Source organism: Monodelphis domestica, chromosome 3, assembly GCF_027887165.1.
Source record: "Monodelphis domestica isolate mMonDom1 chromosome 3, mMonDom1.pri, whole genome shotgun sequence".
Lineage (NCBI taxonomy): Eukaryota > Metazoa > Chordata > Mammalia > Didelphimorphia > Didelphidae > Monodelphis > Monodelphis domestica.
Genome location: NC_077229.1, coordinates 395,652,807 through 395,678,516, shown reverse-complemented (window position 1 = coordinate 395,678,516; position 25,710 = coordinate 395,652,807).

The following is a 25,710-nucleotide window of genomic DNA, read 5'->3' as shown; positions in this document are numbered from 1 at the left end:
TACTGTTTATTATTTTTAGGAATGACCCTTCTATTCCTATGCTTTCTAGTGTTTTTAATAGGAATGGGTGTTGTATTTTATCAAAGGCTTTTTCTGCATCTATTGAGATAATCATGTGGTTCTTGCTAGTTTGCTTGTTGATGTGGTCAATTATGTGGATGGTTTTCCTAATGTTGAACCAGCCCTGCATCCCTGGTATGAATCCTACTTGATCATGGTGAATGATCCTTATGATCACTTGCTGGAGTCTTTTTGCTAGTATCCTATTTAAAATTTTTGCATCTATATTCATTAGGGAGATTGGTCTATAGTTTTCTTTCTCTGTTTTTGACCTGCCTGGTTTTGGAATCAGTACCATGTTTGTGTCGTAAAAGGAGTTTGGTAGAACTCCCTCTTTGCTTATTATGTCAAATAGTTTGTATAGTATTGGGGTTAACTGTTCTCTGAATGTTTGATAGAATTCACAGGTGAATCCATCAGGCCCTGGGGATTTTTTCTTAGGAAGTTCTTTGATGGCTTGATGGATTTCAATTTCTGATATGGGATTATTTAAGAATTCTATTTCCTCTTCTGTTAGTCTAGGCAGTTTGTATTTTTGTATATATTCATCCATTTCTCCTAAATTGGTGTATTTATTGCCATATAATTGGGCAAAGTAATTTCTAATGATTGCCTTAATTTCCTCCTCATTGGAGGTGCTGTCCCCCTTTTCATCTTTAATGCTGTGAATTTGCTTTTCTTCCTTCCTTTTTTTAATTAGATTGACCAGTACTTTGTCTATTTTGTTTGTTTTTTCAAAGTACCAGCTTCTTGTCTTATTTATTAAATCAATAGTTCTATCACTTTCAATTTTATTAATTTCTCCCTTAATTTTTAGGATTTCTAATTTGGTTTTCTGCTGGGGGTTTTTAATTTGATCGCTTTCGAGTTTTTTCAATTGCATTTCCAATTGATTGATCTCTGCTCTCCCTTGTTTGTTAATATGAGCTTTCAGGGATATGAATTTGCCTCTGATTACCGCTTTGGCTGCATCCCAAAAGGTTTGAAAGGATGTTTCGCCATTGTCATTTTCCTTGATGAAATTATTAATTGTTTCTATGATTTCTTCTTTAGCTAAACGGTTTTGGAGTATCATATTGTTTAATTTCCAATTGGTTTTAGATTTGGTTTTCCATGTACCATTACTAATCATTATTTTTATTGCCTTGTGATCTGAGAAGGCTGCATTCATTATTTCTGCTTTTTTGCATTTGTGTGCTATGTTTCTGTGACCTAATGTATGGTCAATTTTTGTGAATGTGCCATGTGGTGCTGAGAAGAAGGTGTATTCCTTTTTATCCCTATTTATTTTTCTCCATATGTCTATTAATTCTAATTTTTCTAAGATTTCATTCACTTCTTTTACCTCTTTCTTATTTATTTTTTGATTTGATTTATCTAAATTTGATAATGGTTGGTTTAAGTCTCCCACTAGTATGGTTTTATTGTCTATTTCTTCCTTCAATTCTCCTAGTTTCTCCATTAGAAATTTGGGTGCTATATTATTTGGTGCATACATGTTGATTAATGATATTTCCTCATTGTCTAGAGTCCCTTTTAACAAAATATAATTACCTTCCCTATCCCTTTTGATCAGGTCTATTTTTGCATTGGCTTTATCAGATATCATGATTACCACTCCTGCCTTCTTTCTATCAGTTGAGGCCCAGAAGGTCTTACTCCATCCTTTAATTCTGACCTTGTGGGTGTCAACCCGCCTCATGTGTGTTTCTTGAAGACAACATATGGTAGGGTTTTGGATTCTAATCCATTCAGCTATTCGTCTACGTTTTATGGGTGAGTTCATCCCATTCACGTTCAAAGTTATGATTGTCATTTGTGGACTCCCTGGCATTTTGATTGCCTTCCCTAATTCTAACCTTTTCTTCTTTGGCTCTACCTTTTAGTCCAGTGATTTACTTTGAATCAGTCCCCCTTGTCCCCTCCCTTGATGTTTCCCTTTTTAGTCCCTCCCTTTTTGTTCCCTCCCCCTCCCCCCTCTCTTTCCCTCCCTTTTTGTTCTCCCTCTCCCCCTCCCCCCCTTGCTTTTCCCTTCTCCTTACCCTTGTTGGGTAAGATAGAATTCAAGATCCCAATGGATCTGGATGTTTTTCCCTCTCAGAGTTGATTTCCCTGAGATTGAGGTTTAAGTAACCCCCCCCCCCTCTCTTCCTCTCCTTCTTATAGGAGTTTTCTTCCCCTCCCCTTCCCCTGTGAATCTTTGTGTGAGAACCATTATTCTATTTGGTCTTTCTTTACCCCCTATTTATACATTACATTTTCCCCATATATTAGTATACATAGGTTGATATAAATGTAGTCCTTATAGAAGAGAGTTTGAGTAAAAGAAGATAACATTTTTCCCCTTTCCTTAATATTTACCTTTTCAGGTATTCCTTGCTCTTTGATTTTCGGTATCAAACTTTCCACAGAGCTCTGGTCTTTTCTTTGCAAAAAGTTGGAAGTCTTCTATTTTGTTGAATGCCCATACTTTCCCTTGGAAGTATATAGTCAGTTTTGCTGGGTAGCTGATTCTTGGTTGGAGACCCAGCTCTCTTGCCTTTCTGAAGATCATGTTCCATGCCTTACGATCATTCAGCGTAGAACTTGCAAGGTCTTGTGTGACCCTGATTGGCATTCCTTTATATCTAAATTGTCTTTTTCTGGCTTCCTGTAGGATTTTTTCTTTTGTTTGATAGCTTTGGAATTTGGCAATTACATTCCTGGGAGTTGTCTTTTGGGGGTTTAGTGTAGAAGGTGTTCTGTGAGCTCTGTCAGTGGCTGTATTGCCCCCTTGTTCTAGAATCTCTGGGCAATTTTCTTTGATTATATCTTGTATCACCATGTCCAGTTTGGTGTTTATTTCTGGCTTTTCTGGGAGTCCAATTATTCTTAAATTTTCTCTTCTCCCCCTGTTTTCCAGATCTATCACCTTGTCGGTGAGATATTTTATGTTCTCTTCTAATTTCTTGGTGTTTTGGCTTTGCTTTATTAGTTCTTGCTTTAATGCCTGGTTTTCTTTTACAGTTTGGTCAAACCGGTTTTGTAGATGCGTGAATTTCTTTTGCATCATTTCCCACTTTTCCTCCCAGAGGGCTTCCATCTTTTTGGTCCTTTCTGATTCAAATTCTTCATGGGTTTGTGGAGAGTTTCTATTTCCTTTGGAAGATTTTGGAGAATTTTCTTGTATATCTTCTTCTATCTGCTCTGTATTTTGTATTTTGGCTCCATAGAATGTGTCCAGAGTCGCCCCTTTCTTCTTATTTTTCTTGGTATTTTGGGGCTTCTGTGCTTCTGTGGAGTTTGTCATCTCTGAACGTGGAGGATTGGCTTTTCTTGTCTTTGTCTGGTGATCAGAGGCTTTAGTCCTGGGCAGATGTTGGTTCTATGAGCGTTCCCTGGGTTAAACTGAATATGCCTCACTGGAACTGGAATGGAAGGGTCGGACCACGAGGCCACACTCTCCCCCTGGCTCGATTTCCGGAAGTTGCCTTCAGAATCCCTGGCCGTGAGGCTGTTTCCTCGGCCTGCGGGGGGATGGGCTGCCGCTTCCCCAAGCTCCGAGAGCACAGACTTTCACTGAGACTTGGATAGCAGGATCCAGCCCGTGAGGCTGTCTTGCCCGCCCTGAGGGTTGCTGTTGTTTTGACCAGCTCTCTGCAGCGGAGGCCCCAGGCAGTAACTTTCACCCGGACCGACCGGCTCTTTGACCGACTGGCTCTTTGCAGCGGAAGCCCCAGGCAGTAACTTTCACCCGGATTGGGACTTGGGTAGAAGACCCTGAGGGTTGTTGTTCCTCAGACCCTGCTCTCTGAGCCTGGCGCGGCTGCCGCTTCCGGGAGCCTTGGACTCTGCGCTCCTACCCCTGAGGTCCGAGGGATCTCGGGTTCTGGCTTTTAAGGGGAGCCGTACCTTTTGAACCGGGTCCAGGTCCAGGAGGAGGGTTCCCAGGGTCTGTGCTGTTGATCGTTTTGAATTTCGGCGCCTTAGGAGCTTCTAGTTTGAGATCGGTCGGGAAGGGTTTTCCGGAGATCTGAACTTCAGCTTTCTCTAAGCCGCCATCTTCTTTAGATCATTCTTGATCTTGGTTTTAGATAGATACTACTTCTCATTTTAAGAAATTCTCCACTGATTTCTATAAACTCTAGTACTTTTAATAGGAATAAATGTTCTATTTTTCAAAAACTTTTTTATGCATGTATTGAGATAATTACAATTTTGGTTGAGTATTGTTTCAATATTTCCAAATTGATGTTTAACTGGGGATTTTAAATTTGTTTTTTTTCCCTAATTTTTAACTGCTTGCCTAAATCATTGATAATCTCTTTTTCTATTTTATTGATGTGAGCATTTAGATATATAAATTTTTCCTTAAGTACTACTTTGGCTACATTCCATAAATATTTGAATGTTGTCTCATTGCTGTCATTCTTTTTAATGAAACTTATCTCTAGTATTTTTACTTTGGCTTATTCATTTTTTAGGATTAAATTCCATAGTTTCCAACTAGCTTTTATGCTTCCATAGTCTTTAATTAAATGTGATTTATTGCATTATGGCCTAAACAGCATGCATTTAATATTTCTGCTTTTCTGCATTTTTGTGAACATATATATATATATAGTAATTTTTTATGGAAATATCATGTCCAGCTGAGAAAAGATATGATCCTTCCTATTACCATTCAATTTTCTCCAGAGGAGAGGTATATAATTTTGAAATTTTCAAAATTTCTAATTCATTTTCATGAATTTATTCTTATTTATTTAATAGTTAGATTTACCTAGTTCTGAAAGGGTAAAGTTGTGGTTCCCCACTAGTATAGCTTTACTATCTATATCTTACAATAATTAATTTAATTTTTCCTTTGAGAGTTTGGATGCTATGATATTTAATGTGCATGTATATTATTGCTTCTTATCTATGGTACCTTTGGGAAAATATAGCTTCCCTTCTTATTTCTTTTAATTAGTTCTATTTTTGCTTTAGCTTTGTCTGGGATCACTATCCCTGCTTTCTTTTACTTCAGTTGAAGCATGAAAGATTTTTGTTCCAGTCCCTTATTTTTATTCTCTTTGTGTCTCTGTTTCAAGTGTGTTTCTTTTAAACAATCTATTGTTGGACTCTATTTTCTAATTCATTCTGCTCTCTTCTGTTTTATAGGTGATGTCATCTAATTCATATTCACAGTTATGATTACTATGTGTTTCCTTCCATCCTATTTATCCTTCTCTTAATCTCTTTTTACCTTGTCTCTCCTGAAAAAATTTGTTTTGCTTCTTAACAGTACCACTCTTAAACTGCCCTTTCTTCTACCAACATCCTCATTTTCTTATCCCTTTCCCCTCTTTTGACTCTTGGTTAAGATAGATTTCTACAGCCAACTGACTGTATATGTTATCCCTTCTTTGAACAAATTCTGATAATGAGATTTTAAGCATAGCCCAATAATCTTCCCTTTTTTCCCCCACTGTAAATGTTCTTCCTTTCACATGATAAAAAAATTTCTCCCTTCTTCTCCTTTTACCCTTCTTCCAGTGTATCCCTTTTTCTCAGCTTTTGATTTTTTTAGATCATTCTATCATAGTCAACTCAAACCTGTGCTCTCTATCAATGCATGCTACATCTAATTGTCCTAATGATGATTACATTTATAGAGTTATTGGTATTGTCTTCCTATGCAGTATTATGAAGAGTTTTACTTTATTTTATTATGTTCCTTATGAACTACCATTTGCATTTGGCTTTTTATGCATCTCTTGAGTGTTGTATTTGAATGTTACACTTTCTTTTTAGCTCTTATCATTTTTTTTTAAATATCCATTTTGATCCAGCAAAATTATCCTCATGTTTGCTGGGTAGTTTAAAATATTAAAATTAAAATTTTAATTTTAGCTACTTTGTCTTCTAGAATGTCATATTCCAAGTCTCTGCTCTTATAATGTAATAGCTGTTAAATCTTATGTGATCCTGATTGTGACTCCATGATATTTGATTTTCTTTTCTGGCTTCTTGCAGTATTTGACCCTTGTTCTGGGAGCTCTGAAATTTAATTATCATATTCCTAAAGAGTTTTCACTTTGGGAATTTATTTTAGAAATTATTAGGTAGACGTTTTTAATTTCTATTTTACCCTTAGAAGTCTACTACTCCCCTTTGTTGCAAGTGCTAGAAATTTTAGAATAATGGCTCAGTTTTCCTTGATAATTTCTTTGCAATATTATGTCTAAGCTGTTTTTTAGCATGGATTTCAGAGAGTCTAATTATTCTTAAATTATCTCTCTTCTATCTATTTTCCAGGACAGTTATTTTTCTGATGAAATATTTCTCATTTTTTTCATTATTTTAACTTTGATTGTTTCTTAATTTTTCATGGAATCATTAGCTTACACTTGTCTAATTCTAGTGTTTCAACACTTATTTTTTTCAATGAGCTTTTGTATCTCTTTTTTTTCCATTTAGCTGATTTTTACTTTTTAGAAAGTTCTTTTTGTTAGTGAATGTTTGAGTCTCTTTCAATATTTGACCAGTTCTACTGTTAACATATTATTTTGTTCAGAATTTTTGGCCTCTTTTATCCAGCTGTTGTCTCTCTTTTCATGATTTTCTCCATTTCTCTCATTTTTCCTGGTTTTACCTATACCTCCCTTATTTAAATTTTTAAAATTTCTTTATTTAAAATTTAAAATCCTTCCCTTGTCCATAGATCTGACAGGTAAATGATTCTGTGTTCCCCTACTTTACTTATAATATCACTCTTTATGTTTAAATCATATATCCATTTTGACCTTAACTTGGTATATGGTATGAAATATTGATCTGAACCCAATTTTTGTCATAATATTTTACAATTTTCCCAACACTTTTTTCAAGCAGTGAGTTCTTATCCCCAAAACTTGGATTCTTGGATTTGTCAAACTTTTTGAGATCATTTGCTCCTAATTTTTCCCATTGATCCACCCTTCTATTTCTTAGCCAGTACCAGATTGTTTTGATGACTCCAGCTTTATACTACAATTTAAGATCTGGTACTACTAGGCCACCATGCCTCTAACTTTGTTCAATAGTCCCTTTGATATTCTTGGCCTTTTTTTCTTCCAGATGAATTTTGTTATTATTTTTTCTAGTTCTTTGAAATAGTCTTTGGTAGTTTGATTGGTATTACACTGAATAAGTAAATTAATACTGTCATTTTTATTATTATCTTAGCCTACCCATGAGTAATTCATGTTTTTCCAGTAGTTTAGATCTAATTTCATTTGTGTCAAAAATGTTTTGTTATTGTGAAGATATAATTCCTATGGTTATCTTGGCAAATGGATACCCAAGTATTTTATATTGTCTTGAGTGGTTTTAAGTGGAGTTTTTCTTTATAACTCGTGCTGCTGGGTTTTTTGGCTATATATAGAAATGCTGATGATTTATGTGAATTTATTTTGCATCCTACAACTTTCATAAAGTTATTCATTATTTCAAGTGGTTTTTTAGTTATTTTCTAGAATTCTTTAAATGTACCATCATATCATCTGCAAAGAGTGATAGTTTAGTTTTCTCATTGTCTGCTTTAATTCCTAGCTAAAGCTAGCATTTCTAGTGCAATATTAAATTGACAATGGGCATTCTTGCTTCATTCTGGATCTTACTTGGAACTTATTGTCATTGCAGATGATATTTACTAATAGTTTTAAATAAATATTACTGATTATTTTAAAGAGAGGTCCTTAGGAATGGGTGTTGTATTTTGTAATAGGCTTTTTCTGAATCTATTAAGAAAATCATATGATCTCTGATGGCTTAATTATTGGTATCATCACTTATGCTGATAGTTTTCCTAATATTAAAACAGCCTTGCATTCCTGTTCTTGGTATAAATCCCCCAGGTTGAGGTCTCCCATTTGTATAGTTTTACTGTTTGTTTCCTCCTTAAGCTCCTTTAGTTTCTCCTTTAAAAATCTGGATGCTATACCAATTGGTGTATATATGTTAAATGCTGATATTACTTTATTATCTATACTACCTTTTATCAAGATTTAATTGCCTTTCTTATTTCTTTTAATCATACCTATTTTTGCTTTAACTTTATCTGAGATCACGATTGCTACTCCTGCTTTTATTTTTATCTCAGTTGAAGCTCAATATATTATACGTTAGCCCTTTACCTTTATTCTTTGTGTGTCTACCTGCCTCAAATGTATTGCTTGTAAACAAACTATGGTAGAATTCTGGTTTTTAGTCCACTCTGCTGTCTGTTCCCATTTTATGGGGGAGTTCATCCCATTTACATTCATATTTATGATTACCATCTGTGTATTCCCCTCCATCTTGTTTTCCTCTGTTAATACTGTCATTTTTCTTTTCACTCTGTCCTTTAATACCAGTGTTTTGCTTTTAATTACTCCCCCCTCACCATTCCACCTCCCTTATATTTATTTTTAAAATAATTGAGGGAGAATATTGGGAGACTTCTGCTGAATTCTTGCTTGTTCATCTTGTGCCTCTTCTCCTTTTTGTATACAATAGAGGTACTATCCACCCACTTATGTAAGAGAGGTTATGAGATAATAGAATTGGAGTTGAAAGGGACTCAAGAAGTCTTCAAGTTCAGTTCCCTAATTCACAAATGAAGAAACAGAAACAAAGGTTTAAATCATACATCCAAAACAATTATTAAAAGACAGAAATGGGATTTGAACTGAAACTCTCTGACTCCAAATATAGCATTTACTCTTCTATAACACATTATAAATATTTGGGTATTTCATTAATTGATATGATTGATATGAGGTAATCAGTATGACAGATATGATAGTACAGAGTACAGTTGAATCCATAATGATGCTGGTACTGCCAAAGATAGTTCATATCATGTTTTCCATTTCTTATATATCTTCATTATTTTAGGTTTGGGAGTATGATTTGATTTGCCTTATATTCTTTCTTAGAATTATTATTTTGTGTACTGGTTCCTAGGTAGAGGAGCAGTCATGGCTATGCAATGGGGCCTAAGTGACTTGTTCAGGGTAACACAGCTAGAAGTGCCTGAGGCTAGATTTGAATCCAGGACTTCCCATCTCTAGGCCTGGCTCTCAGTCCACTGAGGCAGCTAGCTGCCCCCACTGTTTTGTAATAATGCAGGGTTTGTGGGTAGATCACTAATGTGGAATCTCCTCAGCAGCCATTTTTTTGCATATCTCTTTAAATACTTTGGTAAAATTAAGTACAAATACAAATACCTTTCATCTGTAGTGCTAAATTATTAACTGTAAAAGGCTAAAGAATTTTAACAGTTTTCCCTTGGAAAAGTAAAAATATCAAATTTTTCCAGATGCAGATGAGTGGCTAATTTCCTGGTTTTCTTGGTTACTGAGAGAGAACTCAGAATTCTGAACTCGTAACAAAATACCAAACAATGGCAACTTTCTGTTAGTTATTCCCAGCTAGAATAGAAAAGTATCAAGGTTTGCCTCTACTAACCATCTGACAACACATATGCTTTTAGTCTTATATACAATTTAACATAGCCTTTATCACTCCTAAATTCCCACAAGTCCTGATTTATACTTTGTACTCCACATGTAGCAGGCATTTGGCATAAGTCCCTTCATGCCAAGTACCACATCTTTCCTATTGTCTTTTGACAGCACCTGGTACAATGCCCTGAGTACTAAATACTCTTTGACCCAAATTCAAAACCTATACATTAGGACAAAGATTTGCCCATTTTTTCAGTTTTTTTTTAAAGAGAAAAAGGATTGGATGTCCCTTTCCCCTTCTCATAGGCAGCATCACAATAGGTGATGAAAATATTGCTGAGTTTGTTTTGAATTTATTCCTAGTTGGTCTTATTTATTATAATAATTCAGACAATTCCACTGACATACATTATTATAATATGAGAATGGCAATGCTTAATTTTGAATATTGTTTCTCTCATCTATCTAGTTTTACAATATCCTCTTAAAATGTTAGGTAATTGAGGCATGGAACTTAAATGCCTAGAATATAAAATACTTGAAGGCAATGATGCTGGGGGTCATTACAATAGTCATTATGAGAGCTAGAAGGTTTTTTGACTTGGGAGAGCCAGATGTGTGTGGTGCACAGTACACTGGGAATTTGAATTCTGATCAGAGCTTTGTTATTCACTATGTGACTTTGGCAAAGTCATTTCAACTTCTAGACCTTCGGTTACTCTTCTATTTAAAAAAAATGATTAAGACTGAATTATCTCTTTGGCCTCTTTTAGCTCAAAAATCTTTGATCACATCAACTTTGTTTCCTAGTACTTTTAATTGTTGACTATAGACTGCTTATGGCCAGGGACAATTTTGCATTCATTATCTATACATCTCTAGTGCCTTATTCATTAATAGTAAGTGCTTACTAAATATTACTTAACTTGAATTGAATTGATATGTCCAAGATCAGCCAACTTTTTGTGGCAGATCTGCTTTCAAACAAGAACTCTGACCAATGAAAGAAATTATACTCCAAATCTTTGCCTTCTAGATACTGTTGTACAGTCCTAGTCTATAAATTAGAATAGTAGAGATAGAATCCTAGAAGTTATCCAATCTCCCATTATAAAGGTGAGGAAACTGAAGGTCAGAGAGATTAAATAATAGGATAAGCCGCATGATTAGTTAGGGCTAAAACTTAGACCAAAATTCTAGACTTTTCTTTCCAATTCATTTGGCCTGGGGAAAATTCTCTGGTGTGGAGGTTAATGAAAAACAAAAGCATTTCAAAGGCATTATGACCAATGCCAATTTCTGAAAGAAACATTTCCCATCCTTGGCCCATGATTGGTGAGAAGCTTCTGTTGCTAATAGAAGCTAAATCTAGATTTTCTGCTTATTTGTCCATTCCCAGCTGAACTCCATTTAAAATGAATAAGAATTCTGCCTGGGAAAAGGATGCAGAATCAGGCCCCAAGGGTTTGTTTTGTCTCCAGATAATATATCCAATGAAAATCAAGTGGTTTTATATATGCCTGTGTCTAAAAATAAAACCTTCTCTCAGAGGCAGCTGCAAACATGAAGAAACATAATTAGATGAAAGGTTTTTTTCTCAATCTACTAGGTTGTTTTTTTTTCTTAGAAAAAAGAGTTGAATCTTTAAAACTTTCCCTATAGACAGCATTCTTTCCTATAGTACCCAGTCCCATAAAAAGGAACTAAAGAACCTCTTCAATATTCTAAATAGTTATTAAAGTTATTAGAACAGCACATTTGATTCCTGATTATATGTCAAGAGTAACATTCATTCAATATTTACAGTATAGTCATGCTTAAAGTGTATAACCTAAAAAACATGAACTATCAATTTCTATTGCTCTGGACTCAATTTAGTGAGTTAAGGGATTAGGAATGAGATTTAAGGAGAAGCCAAAGGGTACATTTGTTTATGATAAATATTTTAAGTATCTGTCATAAAATGTGGCCAGCTCTGTCATGTACTTTAGATAAGCAATTTCAATTTAAAAAAAATCCCCCACATACAGTTTTCATACATTTTACAGAAAACTAAAACCATTTTTCTCATACCATTTGTATTAAGTTTCCAAAGGTAATACAGTGTAATACATTTTAATTCAAATGTTGGGGTACAATCCTATGAATAATTAAATTAGCCAAATTTTATCCTAAGTTTTTGTTATTAATTATTTGTTACTTTTAGGGAAAAGGGTATAATTTGCCACATACCATATATAAGCCTGACTTCTTTCCATGATATAATATTTCCTTTATGATATTTTGATTATAGTTTTTGTTTCTGAAGAAAGATCATGCTCCTAGTTGTCAAACTTCAATAGTGACATCATCATTAACAATGGAATGAACTGAAAATTAATCAAACTGAATTCAGAGTTTGATCAAGCAATAGTAGATAATAAGAGTAAACTCCAAAAAGCATCCCACAATAAAATTCCAAGTGGTCCAACAGAAGAGCATCTGTCATCTAGACCAGAAGACTAAGAAACATTATTTCCATGTTTCAAAGATGATGACAGTAGGGAGATTATCATTGTGGATCCTGAATAACTGAGTCTATCACATAATTACCCTAGGTAGACTTTCACTGGGGGCCTCAAATGGATGTGATTTAGTCATATCATCTCATTTATCAGGTCATTATTCAGAATTTTGTAACTTTTAAATTATATCCACACATATGTATTTGAACCCTAAGACAACTTTTGTGACATGGGAAAGGCAGGTATTCTCATTTTAAAGAGGAGGAGGCAACTGAGAGATTTGACATTAAGGCCTTTCCAAGTTAGGTGACAAATTTAACATTTGGATTTAAAAGAAATAAACTTGTTCAAGGTTAGGTTACTGGCAAAATTAGAACTAAATGATATTTTTCTTATCTCATAGACAATATTAATTTTATTTTAATTAATTGTTTTACCTTGAAGATAGAGGTATTACATCACATTTTAGGGCTCTTAGAGAAGGCCTTTTAACATATTTTTACCTAATTTATTTTTATTTAAGCAATGTAATTCTATGTAACATATCATTGATATTTTCTCAGTGTTCCAGGAACTTTAATATAATCAGTGAATATAGTTTAAGTAATTTCAAGTCTTCTCTAATAATTTTTTCATTTGGGCTAAATCCCTGAAATGAGATACACATTTTTAGACATGGCCAATGTGGGAATTTGTCTTACTTCACTAGGCATGTTTTTTTTAATAAGTGCTTTCTTTTTCTTTTTTCTTTTCCCTCTAGTGGTTGAGAGAAGGGAAAGAGAGAAAAAAATAATGCTTATTAATTTAACAAAATCTAATTGAGTTAAAATAACATTACAGATTTGCTTTCAACCATAAAACAAACCTGTAGAAGATTAAAAATTCTGTTAAATGATAAGGGAATTGCAATTAGGAGGAAGTATTTGTATGATCAACAGAGGCAGAAACAGCAGCAATTTTATCATCAGATTACTGCAGTATATGTGAAAAGAAAAGGAAATAGATGAGGGTTTAAGGTAATAGATCATAAGCTTAGCAAAGAGGCAGGAAATGGGAGAATTCAGTTATCCAGAAGTCTGTCAGAGATCCCTCTTTGCCAAAGTAGAGCAACTGATAGTTTATTGACTTGCTTTAATGATAATTTCATCCTTTAGAAGGTTGAAGAAGACATATGAGGAATGGTCTTGAAATTCATCCTTAACTAAAAAAAAAAAACAAAAAAAATCTTCTGGTGGATAAAGAGATGATTGGAGACTTGGAGGTGAATGACCACTCCATCTCAGATTCATTAATGTAAAGGAGATGAATGTCTCACATATATACTACTTTTTTTTGAGAATGGACTTCAAAGGCCTCAGAGTCAGGGATCCCATGACTTTAAATTCTGAAGGGAAAATCAGTCTAGGAGGGCTAGTCTCAAAAGTAAAAAGTTGGTCACACAAAGAAATAATGATGATGTGTTAAAAAAAAAGGAAGAAGTAACTAGAGCAGATCGAGGTTTGTGTGTGTATGTGTGTGTGTGTGTGTGTGTGTGTGAGAGAGAGAGAGAGAGAGAGAGAGAGAGAGAGAGAGAGAGAGAGAGAGAGAGAGAGATTGTTTTTAATTAACACATATAGACTGAAAAGTAGTCTCGTTTGGCTTAGGTCTGAACCCATGCCATGCTCAGTACCAAGATAACTCAAAATATGAATAGATCACAGAAAATTAAGTAGACAATTGTGTTTGGGATTTTTAAAAATATTGAACAAATAAAACCAATTCAACTAAAATTAAAAGGAATATTGTTGGCTGGAGAAAAATAATACACTTGTAGCAAGTTTCTCACATAAAGATACAATTTTTCAAGTCACATGTAGAACTAATTAGAATTAAAATTCATGAGAGTAACTGACATTTACAAACTGGTAATTTTTAAAAGAATATTACTACCTACCTAACTCTTGAAAGAAATATGAAGGACTTGGAGAGCAGATTGTTTCCATGGTTCAGAGTACATATTTTTTAAAACAATGCACCAGGACATTTATTTTGCCTGACTGTACATATTGGTTGCAATGTTTTCTTTGTTTTTTTACTTAAGGGGTTAGAAGAGGGAGGAAATAAAAATTAATATTTGATTATTAAAAATGAATTTTTTAAAAACTCATCACAGAGAAAAATAAAAGCAAATTGAGGAAAGAGGAGATTCCCATCTACAAATCTATAATTCTGGGAAATTAAAAATTTTACTTTTGTAGTGCATACCCTTTGATCCAGTAGTACCACTACTAGGTTGGTATCCCAAAGAGATATTAAGGGAAAATACTTATACAAAATATTCATAGCCACACTCTTTGTGGTGGCAAAAAAAATGGGAAAAAAGGGGGGTGTCCCTTGACTGGGAAATGACTGAACAAATTGCAGTATCTGCAGTATCTTATGGTGACACAACACTATTGTGCAGTAAGGAATGATGATCTGGAGGATTTCTATATGAACTGTGAGAACCTCAGTGGACTGATGCAAAGTGAAATGAACAGAACCAGGAGAATATTATATACAGAAACTAAAACCTTGTGGAACAATCCAATGTAATGGATTTTGCTACTAGTAGCAATGCAGCAAGCTAGGACACTCCTGAAGTACTTATGTGAAAGAATGCTAACCATATTGAGAGAAAGAACTGCAGAAGTAGAAATGCAAAAGAAGAACATATGAAATCACTTATTACATGTACATATGGGTATGTGATTTGGGGTTTAGGCTTTAACAATTCTATCGCAAAAATTAATAATATGGAAATAGGTATCAAGTGATAATGTTTGAAAAACCCAGTGGAATTGCTTGTCGGCTCTGGGAGGGGGGAAAGAAGAAGAGAGGGAAAGAAAATGAATCATGTGAACATGGAAAAATATTTTAAAATAAAAATTTTAAAAATTACTTTTGGATTAAAGAAATAAACTTCACAAATGCAAAATAAAGTGGCTCTTTCTGATAACAAGAATAAAGATATTGTCTCATTTCGGCTGTATTACATAAAACTTAGCTTCTAGGACTTGAAACATTATTATCCTCTTGTTCTTTGGCCTTTTAAGGACATATCTAGAATATTACAATTTAATTTTGGTGGCATAATTTTGGAAGGTTTACATGTGATAAACTGAAGAGTGTTATCAGGTTAGTGAGGAGCTTCAAAATTGTGTCAGGTGGATATTAGCTCAAGTAACTGATAATGTTTAGTTTGGTAAAGATAAGACTTATGGGGCACTAGACAGATATCTAATATTTAAAGGAATAGAATGATGGGAAAAGGATTAGCTTTATTCTATTTTTTTCACTGAATGTAGAGCTTAATTGAATTGAAAATATACAAAATGAGTTTACACTTGCATTATACAACATGTCTAATAATTAGGTCTATAGAAAAGTAAAATGGGCTATCTAGTTAGGTAGCGTGTTCCCCTTCATTGGAGATTTTCAAAGAAAACCTGGCGACCATGTATTGGGGCAGAATACTTTGTTCAGGTTTGGATAGGAAAAGATAATCTGTGAACTTCTTTCAAACAAGAAGATCTTATCATGTATTTCCTTACTATTGAATTTATCAAATTGCTACATTATTTATGGTGATATTGTGTGGCAAATTTAAAATCCTTTTACATGAAATGCTGGAATAGGGTGAGATATATTGAATAATTTGATTTTCTTGGCAATAGAATCCTACAAGGAATACTCTACATTTTCAGGTTTTTTTATAGGTTGTGCCAAGATGTTAGGTCAACATTTACCATTAATCTACTTTTTCTAGGTACACTTAGGTTCCCGAGATGATTTTTGAATTAAAAATACAGGCCAAATGAAAGGTTATGTAATTTTTGAGGTTATCATTTTCATTTCATTTTTAACATTTTCATTTTAATTTTTTAAAAATTGTAAACTTAGCAGACATAAACAACCCTAAACATGTTCATTCATATATGTATATATATATGTGTGTGTAATATCATGCTTCCAAGTGACCCTTTATAATTTGTTATTAGAGGTCAGTTTGTGTGTGTCAGTACAGGGATATATTCTACAAGTTTTCTTCAGTTTCCTATAGAGTCATTATACTTATTTGGTAAACAATTTGGTGAGGGAAATAAATGTTTAATAGGTATTTGCATGCTTCCTTAAATTGGAATTCAATAGGGGACTTGAATAAAATAATTATGTATTTCACACCAAGTATAAAAAAATATTGAATTTTTTTTCAAGGATAGATAATACAGACTAGATGTGTTTCTTTTAAGAATCCCTAAGAGGGCTATATTCAAGGGTACAGATATGCCTCTCGGCACCAAAGAATTGCAAAATCCCAGAATTGGAAGGTAAATCAGAAGTCCATCAAGTAAAAACAGTACCTGAGCAGGTATCCCTTTTACAAATAAATGTAAGGGGATAAAGTATAAAGGGCACTGGGTCAAAGGACCTGCGTTTTAAATCTTACTAAATACTTCTATTAATATCCTGTTAAATCCTTTAAATACTCTGAGTGACCTTGCTCAGGTCACTTCACCTCTATGAACCCTGATATCTTTAGTTATAAAGGACCTAGATTAGAAAATGTCTAGTTTCTTCCAACTCTAAATATGTCATCTTTGTCTAGTCATCATCCTGTCTTTATTTGAAGACTTCTGGTGAAGTCTAAACTCTTACCTCCTAAAGTCATTACTTCTACTTTTTTGAGTGACTCATCAGTAGGACATGTTTTCTTACATTAAGCCCAAATCCTTTACACTGTGAAGATTGGATTTGGCTATCTCATGATTGTAACAATGAAGGTACCTAGTTCTTCCTTGATAGTGAAAATAAAATTGTAATCCCATGTCTATTTTTAGATTTTAATCCCCAATGTGTGAACTCAGTATTTAAAGTAGATCTACCCATTTAACTACAAAAAGGTGTTAATTAACTACAAAAAGGTGTTAACTAACCAAAAAGTTGTAAACTAACTACAAAAAGTGTGACACCCATTTCATACATTGAGTGGGCAGTCCTGGAGAGGAGCCTCTGCTGTGATTGGCAGATGTAAAATTTAGGGGAGGTGACACTAGAGAAAAAGGTCTTCAAATAGAGGAAACAGAGGCACATGGAGATATATTGAATGATTAGTCACTAGGAGCTGGACTAGAGATTAGTGACTTGGGCTTGAAGTGAAGAAGAGTCACTCAGAGAAGAGACTGTAAAACAGACACTTGAGGAGAAACTGGAAGACAGACACTCAGATTTGGAGTGAAGACACTTGGCTGTGGAACTGGACCCCTGGAGGAGTTCATGCAGGAGACCTCAGACTGCTTTTCAGACTGCTTTCCTTTTAGAAGGTCATTGTGGTAAGTGAAAGGCTGACTCAGTTTCCTTGCCTTTCTGGAGGTATGAACCTCTGGGAAAGGCCCATCATCTTGAGGCTCCTTTCCCCTGGCTGGGGCTTAGAATTTCTACCTGACTTTGAGGAAAACAGAGCTCTCGCTCCCTCTCTCTCTCCCCTTTTCTCTCTTCCTTAATATCTCCCCTCTATTGTAAATCAACTATCATAAATTCCATTTACTTGAGTAAATTCATTTTGGGATTTAGAAATCAAATCCCTGGCAACCCCAATTTTAATATTAAGTCCAACCATAAAAAATTTAACAACACCATAACCTTGACTCATTTACTTCTAGTTCCTCCCCTCTGGTAGCAAGCAATGTAAATGTAACCCCTTTTGCCATGTGACAACTTATGGTTAACTTATGGTCAACTATTCATGTCCTCCTTTATAATTTTTTATTCAAGCATAACATTCTTAGTTCATTCAAATGATTGTCATGAGGCATGATACTCAGTTTCATCAGTATCCATGCCTTTTCCCACAGCTTGATATTTTCTGTAAAGAGGAGAACACAGACTTGCCAATGAATTCTGAACAGCCCAGACTATAACAGAACTAATTTCCTTCCTTGATCGGAATAGTACACTCTTCTGAATTCAGACTAGGATCAAATTAATCTTTGCTGCCATGTCACAATGATGGCAAACCAGAATCATGGTCCCATACATAGCCTTGTCATCAATTATCTTTAACTTAAAAGTATATAGCAGCATCTATCTCATCATATACTTTGGAAGTAAATTTTTTGAACCCAACAGTAAGGTTTTACAGTTATCCCTATTAAATTTAACTTCTTTAGATTTGCTGGAACATTCTCATTTGTTGAGATATTTTTTGCATCCTGAATGTGATATAGTGTATTAACCACTCCAGCATCATTCTGTCCTCAAATTTGGTAAGAATTATATTTATACATATATATATATATACATACATATGTATATATATATAGTAGTCTCTTGGTAACCGAGTATGATGATACACATACACATATGTGCATATTAAAGTATATATGCATTTGTGTGTATATATATTAGATATACATATATAGGTGTGTTTATATGTATAAAAATACTTTCATTTAAGTCATGGGTAAAAATTTCTTAAAGCAACAGCAACAATTATTAAAGATTTTCAAGATTTCTCTGCTAAATATTTTTCTTCTATATGCATGTCAGACCATTCATGATTGTTCTTTAGATACAGGAATGTACCCAGTTCCATAATCTACTCAATGGTACTTTAATATAACCCATATCTCCTATCACTGTCCAAAAAGACACTATAAATATTACTTCTTTTTATACTTTACAAAAATCTAAGAATATTATATTTATAACATTCCTAAAATATACCAAGTCTAGTCAAGCTATGAGACAAGGATGTCATCTTAATCTGGCAGGACTTTTTAATGCTGTCTTTGAGTTATCTTTACTTTTCATTCTCACAAACTATCTACAAAATAGTATTTTCTGTAGTTTTCAAGGGATTTCTTTGAAAGTTACTAGTCTTTAGTTTTCACTCTCATTTTCTGAACATTGTGATTATACTTGAGTTTCTCAAGTCCTATAGCACCTATATTCTTCATAATTTTTGAAAAGCTCCTGAACTTAACAGTCACATTTGGCTTAAAAATAATTATTTACTATAGAAAATGATTCATATGGGTGAATTTAATAAAGGTAGACACATTCTATTCCAAACTACTAAGTTAGGATGAATTTCAACTCTGTAATTTTTTTTAAAATTTAAATTTGTTTGTTACATTAAAATACCCAACTAACTCCCTCTCTCCCTTCTCCCCATTAGAAAGTCATCATATGATAAAAAAGATATTTATGTATATATAAAACTACATCTTACTTATTTTTTATGGGCTTCCCCTTATAGAATTTTAGCCTCTAGGCTTATACCTATAATTTCTCTAAATTTTTCTAGAACTTTTCCTCAAGTTTTTAATGTATGAAGAAATCTATGTCTAGCTTTCTTTTCTTTCTCTCTCTCATGAATTCTAAGAGAGTGGAGGAGTCAATTTCTCACTTTTTTCTACTTCAGCACCATCATTTTTTGACAGAATTAGTCACAATATATCTATTATTCCTATCATTTCCCCCCACTTTTTGAAGAATAGAAATGTTATTAATTTTCTTGTTTTATAGACTTTGTGTTGAGAAAATACTGAAGTAAGAGTAGTAGAATTTTTAACCATTAAATAAGTCCTTTCCTTAAGACTTTGTCATTTGATAGTTTCCTTTGTAAATGTGTTTTTTGGTGTAACCTATGATGAGAACTGAGCATGAATGTGTTATCACATTATCTTTTATCATTCAGGAGAGAACTGAGCCTTAAGTGACCTGAGACAAAGAGCAGAATAGTTTTATTTAAGGACAGTATGTCCCAAGCATGGAGCCTCACCTGAGGAGAGCAGGTAGTCAATTTTCAAGGGTAGAATAAGGGCTTTGTGGTAGAAATTCTGATATGAGAGGAACAAAGAAGGGGGTATGCCCAAACCAAATTTTGAACAGTATCATTTTCATAGAATTGTGTGATTATATTTAGCTATTGCCCAGGAAGAATCATACTTTTGACAAACTCAGTTCAATTAAAACAAAATTATTAAATAGTATGTGAAAATATACACACACATATACACACAGTCTTTGCCCTTAAGAAGTTTCCATTCTATATATACATACAAAATACACAAAAAGACTGGTATAGTAAGGGTTATATCAACAACTGGAGCAATCAGGAAAGGTTTCATAAGAGACGTGGAAATAGATCTATTTAACAAGAAAGATTTTCAAAAGGAAAAGGAGAAAACTTTTGCAATGGCAAAGAGATATAATGCATTATAGAAGGAATAATGAACAAAAGTTGTCTGGAATGTAAAGTGAGCTGCAACATCATGAAATCAGCCTGGAAATGTATCTTGGAGCCCTACTGTGAAGGATTTTAATTACCAAGCAGAAGAGGTTAAATTTTATACTAAAAGCGAGAGGGAGCCACTAATACTTCTCTAGAAGTAAAATGACATGTTGACAGCTATATTTTATGAATATCATTCTTGTAGGTATCTGAGAGAATGAAAAATGGAAAGGCTGAATGCAAGGAAATTAATTATAATTCTGACATAGCCATATAGGCAAGAGGTGAAGGTGGCCTGAAGTAGATAGTAATTTAGTAGCCATGTGAATAGAGGGAAGGAGATGAATGCAAGGGATGTTATCAAGGAAGAATCAATAGATTGAGCAACTAATAAGTTATTGAAGAAGGAGAAGGACAATCATAAAGTCTAAGGTTGTGAATAACAATATAGTGATTATGCTTTGACAGAATAAGTCACGGTATAGCTAATATACCTTTGGAAGAATAGAAATATGATTTTCTTGATTCATGGATTGTCTGTTGGGAAAATATCAGTTAGAGTAACACAAATTTTGATCATTAAATAAGTTCTTTCCTTAAGACTTCAATGTATACACATATTTGCTATCACATTACTTTCACTTACATTGGTTTGCAACTTTGGAATCATTCATCCTTGACTCTTCTCTCTCCCTCAACCTCAATAACTCATAAAATGATCAGGGGAAAGGAATGAGTAACGTTTGCCTCAAGATGTGTTGATGCACTTGAACTACATTCTCTATAGACATGTATAGTTGATACCATCAACAGAAATATAGAAGGTTGAAAGAGAGGTGAGTTTTCAAGAAAAGTCCCATTTTCTCGGTGTTGAGTTTGAGATGACTGTGTTGCATCTTGGTGGAGATATCAAGTGGTCAACTGGGAATGTAGAACTGGAGCTAAGAAGAGAGATGTAAGCTGCACCTTGGAGTCATCTGACAAGTGATAATAATTGAATCCATTGAAAAGAGATCATTTATCATTGAAGTGTAAAGAGAGAAGAAAAATGTATCCTGTATAGTCACAGAGTAAATCTACTTATAGCAACAAGAAACTGATGATATAGGAAAGGAAATTGAGGAGTAGATAGACAAGTGGAAAAGGAACCGAAAGAGAACAATATAATGAAAATCTAGAGAGGAAAGAGTATTCAGGAAGAGAAAGTGGTCAACAGAGTCAAATGTTGCAAAAAAATCTAGGAGAATAACTGAAACAAAATAAAAATAAGATATTTACTTAAATTAATTGACAATGGCTTCCTGAATCATGTTCTAAATCATATTTTGTAATGAAAATAAGACTTGTCTCAGTTTTTTATTCAGAGTCAAGAGGCTAGGCTTCCTACTTGGCTTATATAAACTCTGAGAACTTACTTGATATATACTTACTTTTCAGAAATGTGTGAGCAAATTAATATGTTTATAAACTGCTGAATTTTAAATAATGAATTCTACAATGATTTATTAATTGTGTATCTGCTCGTCCCTTAGACAGCAGGGAAACTACTTTAATACTTTAATACTCACTGCAGTCAAGGATCTCTTACCTTGTTGGGGTGACAGAAATACATGTACAGAGGTAAGAAAATAAAGATAGATGCCATATTAATTTTAAAAAAATCATGAAAGGCACTAACACCTATAGGAAGCAGTAAGGCCTCTTGGAGGTGGCAATGAAAGCTAAGACTTCTGGGAATGGTATTGAGAGGATTAGGGGAATGGCTTCAGGTAAAGAACAATAAGTAGGCTAGTTTGTTTTGAATGTAGTAGGCATAATGAGAAGTGATGTGTAATCCATCTGGAAAGATAGACTGGAGACAGATGGTGTAGCATTTTAAATGCTAAGCAAGAGAAGCTTGCATTTTATCCTAGAGGGAATAAGAGGCCATCTTGAGTAAGGAAGTGATGGGGAAATGCATGCTTTAGGGATATAGGTTTAGTAGCTAAGTGGAGTCGAGTCTAGATGCAAGGAGACCAAATAAAATACTATTGCAATAGTTTAGGTGAAGGGGGATTAGGGCCTTAAAAGGGGAGTTGTTTGAAGAGAAAGAATGGGATGTATTTGAAAGATGTTATAAGCAGAAAGTTGATAAGACTTGACAACTGATCAGATAAAAGGATGGTAGCAAGTAGGAATGACTCCTGGCTTGTGAACCCAGGTGATGGGAAAATTCTGGGTAACATTTGACAAGTACATCTACACACAATGTACAAATGTAAACATCTGACATACAAGAAAAGAATACAAATACATAATGATGATGTACTCCATCTTGCCTACAGCCACGTATATTGAGCTTCCACTGGTGGTAGGAAAGATTGTGCCCATTTGAGCCCTATTAAATTTTGGACCCAAAAAAAACCCTAATGTGACAAAACAGGAGATTTCTTCAAGATATTGATATAAATAAGGTTTAAAATTAAACCTGAAACAGGATAATTTACACAGAGAGGACATGTACACATATGTAAATATTTATTCCGGATGATTTCTCTGAACATAAGGCTTTTGATTTTGCTTTTTAATTTGTTGAATCAAAAATTTATCATGAGTAGGAATGTTTTGTACTCCTCAATACAGATCCTATTCTCTTTAACTTAAGAAAAAGATCACTCTTTTTGAATCTATAAGTATAAGAAGACCTTTTTTTTTTTAATTAACAGACTGGGTGAAACTACTGTAACTTTTTTGTATAATCTTCATGTACATAATAACATTTTAATAATCACATTCCTTATCCTAGCTGATAAAGCAATAACCTTACCACAATCAGATCTACTATTTGTATTAACAACAAATATTTTCTGTGTGTGAGGCAAAAGAAAAATTGTCCATATTAAGAAGAAAAATTTAAACACAGAGAATCCTAATAATCCCCCTTTTTTTTCAGTTCTAGATGATGTGAGCAAGGTTTCGTTACTAGACAAGGTAAATGAAAATTTATTCTAGAAATGAAATTATTCAGTAAATGAAAACATGAATGTGACATTTAGGTAGTAAGCATGAAAAACCTTTCCAAAATGTACAAGCTCCCATTAACCATCATTTAAATGTTGTCAATCAAAGCTGTTTGCATCTGGTACTGATACCATGTGAAATTTATTTATTGAAACTTTCAGTCACACTTGGAAAGTTTTGCAGATGGTGTCTCTTCCATTTAATTTTTTTCCATTCCCCCCTCTGTAACTCCAACTCTCAGTCCCTCTATCCCCCAATTCGATTCTTTTTTTTTAAATAGATCTAATCAGTGGCATGTTAAACAAGAGGGGATCTTTTATGTATTCTATGTTAGGACAAGCAAAGCACTGCTGTAGATCACTAGAATAAACAACTCAGACTGATTCAATTACAATGCCTGGGCCAGGCTTTTATCTGTTGGTGACATCATTTCAATCAAAATGTAAAATAATACAATCCCATAGATGCGAGAGGGAGAGATAGGACACAGACTGCTGCACTTAGTCATTTAATAAAAAAAAAAAGTGGGGGGAAGGCTCCCTCTGACAGGCTGCTAGAGCTTCCATTCCAAAACTCTATTACCTTCTATAATAGTATTCAAAAGAATTGAATGCAGGAAATTGTCTATTACTTTTTATTAGTAGAAGCTGTTATGCAGGATACAGCCTACTGCACTGTTTTTTTTTTCTTTGTTCCTTTAATTAACAAAAGCATGAAATCCCCCTATTGGCAGGGTTTCTCTATGTAGTTTCTATTGCCTTCTTTCCTTCCCAGTCATTCCTACCAAAATAGGAAAAGAAATTTTATGTTTCCTTTGAAAAAAATTTAATGGTGATTTTTAAAAGCACCACACCTTAATAGAAAACAATAAAAAATAGTTCAAGGGGAGCCAGCCAAACTGTAAGTTGTGACAATAGAGGCACTTACACTTCTGCAGGTGTAAGACTTTTAACAGAAGTTTCTTTGAGTTTCCAGACTGAGGCAGCATGGTATAGGGTAAGGAGAGAAGGGTATGTAAGCAGGAAGACCTCTGTTCAAATCTTGCTGCTGCCATTCACCAGCTATGTGACTGAGTAAATAACCCTTTAGTATCTTAATCCATTCTCTAAAATTTTAAGTTGCAAAAAAGATTATGACCTACATTGGAAAAAGAAGGTTCCTTACTTGCACGTTTCTTATGCAGAAGAAGTAAAGAGGGAAAAGAGAACTACATCCAGGAAAGATACAGAGTATACCTACTTAGAACAAAAAGACTATAATGATCTATCAAAGGAGACTGAAAAAGGAGCAGACAGGTAGGAAAATAACTAAGAGAACAATTTAACAAAAGTTCAGAGTGAAAAGAGTAGCCAGGAAGAAAAGAAAGAAGTCAACAAAGTAAAATGGTGCAAAGAAAACCAGAGGAATGATGACAATCACAGCTGAAATGAAAGCTGTTTGCCTAAAGTAATTGACAATGGTTTTGTGAATCCTGATTTCTTAAATCATCTTTTCTAATGGAAATAGGACTTTTTGCTCCAGTTTTATGTTGAATCAAGAGCATAGGCCCCTTCCTTGGCTTGTATAAACTTGGTTTATATAAATTTTGGTCCCTAAGCCTGTATTTTAATAGAATGTAAAGTCCTTAAGGACTGGGATGCTTTCCTTTTTGTTTTTGTCTCTCAGACTCATACTGTTTAGCAACCATCCATTTGTAATCAATTTATATTAGTTTACAAAATTTTTATATCCAAAATTCTTGCCTCTTACAGTCTCTTAGGTATAGAAACAAATAACCAAATCCAACTTCTCCTAAACTTCTTCTATGCCGTGTTCTCCTTCCATTCTGGGCTTTTTTCTTCATGGGTCAATCTCCATCCTAGCCAACCTAATGATTAAAGAGTTATCTCTCATTCATTCATTCAATAGTTATTGAAACTTGAAAGGTAAAATATTCACACTTAAAAGAATCTGTGCTCTCTGGAACAATCTAGTAGGCAAAATAAAGCCAAACTGTGAAATTTTAAATAACACCAAAAGAAGTAAATAACAATGTCACAAAATCAATATGTAATTACATTCCAAATGAATGGAGTGGAAAATAAATACCTGAAATTCATAGGAAAAAAAGAAGACAATGTGTGGGAATGGTCAATCAGTTTCATAGAAGATAGGCAAATAGAATTTGGCCTTGATTAATGAATGGGTAGGAACTGGATAAGTAGACAGCAATGGGGAGGTTTTTGAACTAGACTGTTCCTAAGGTTCTTTTTACCTCTGACATTCTTGGATTCTAATAAACCAGTGCTTTAGAAATAGTATCTATGGTTCTTGGCCACTGAGAAGTATCAAATTGACTTCAGTAAATCACATTGAAGTAATTTTTCACTTTCCTCTGAATCAGTGGCATTTGAATAGAAACGGTCAAGTCTAAGAGTTCCAGTTTACCATTGATAAG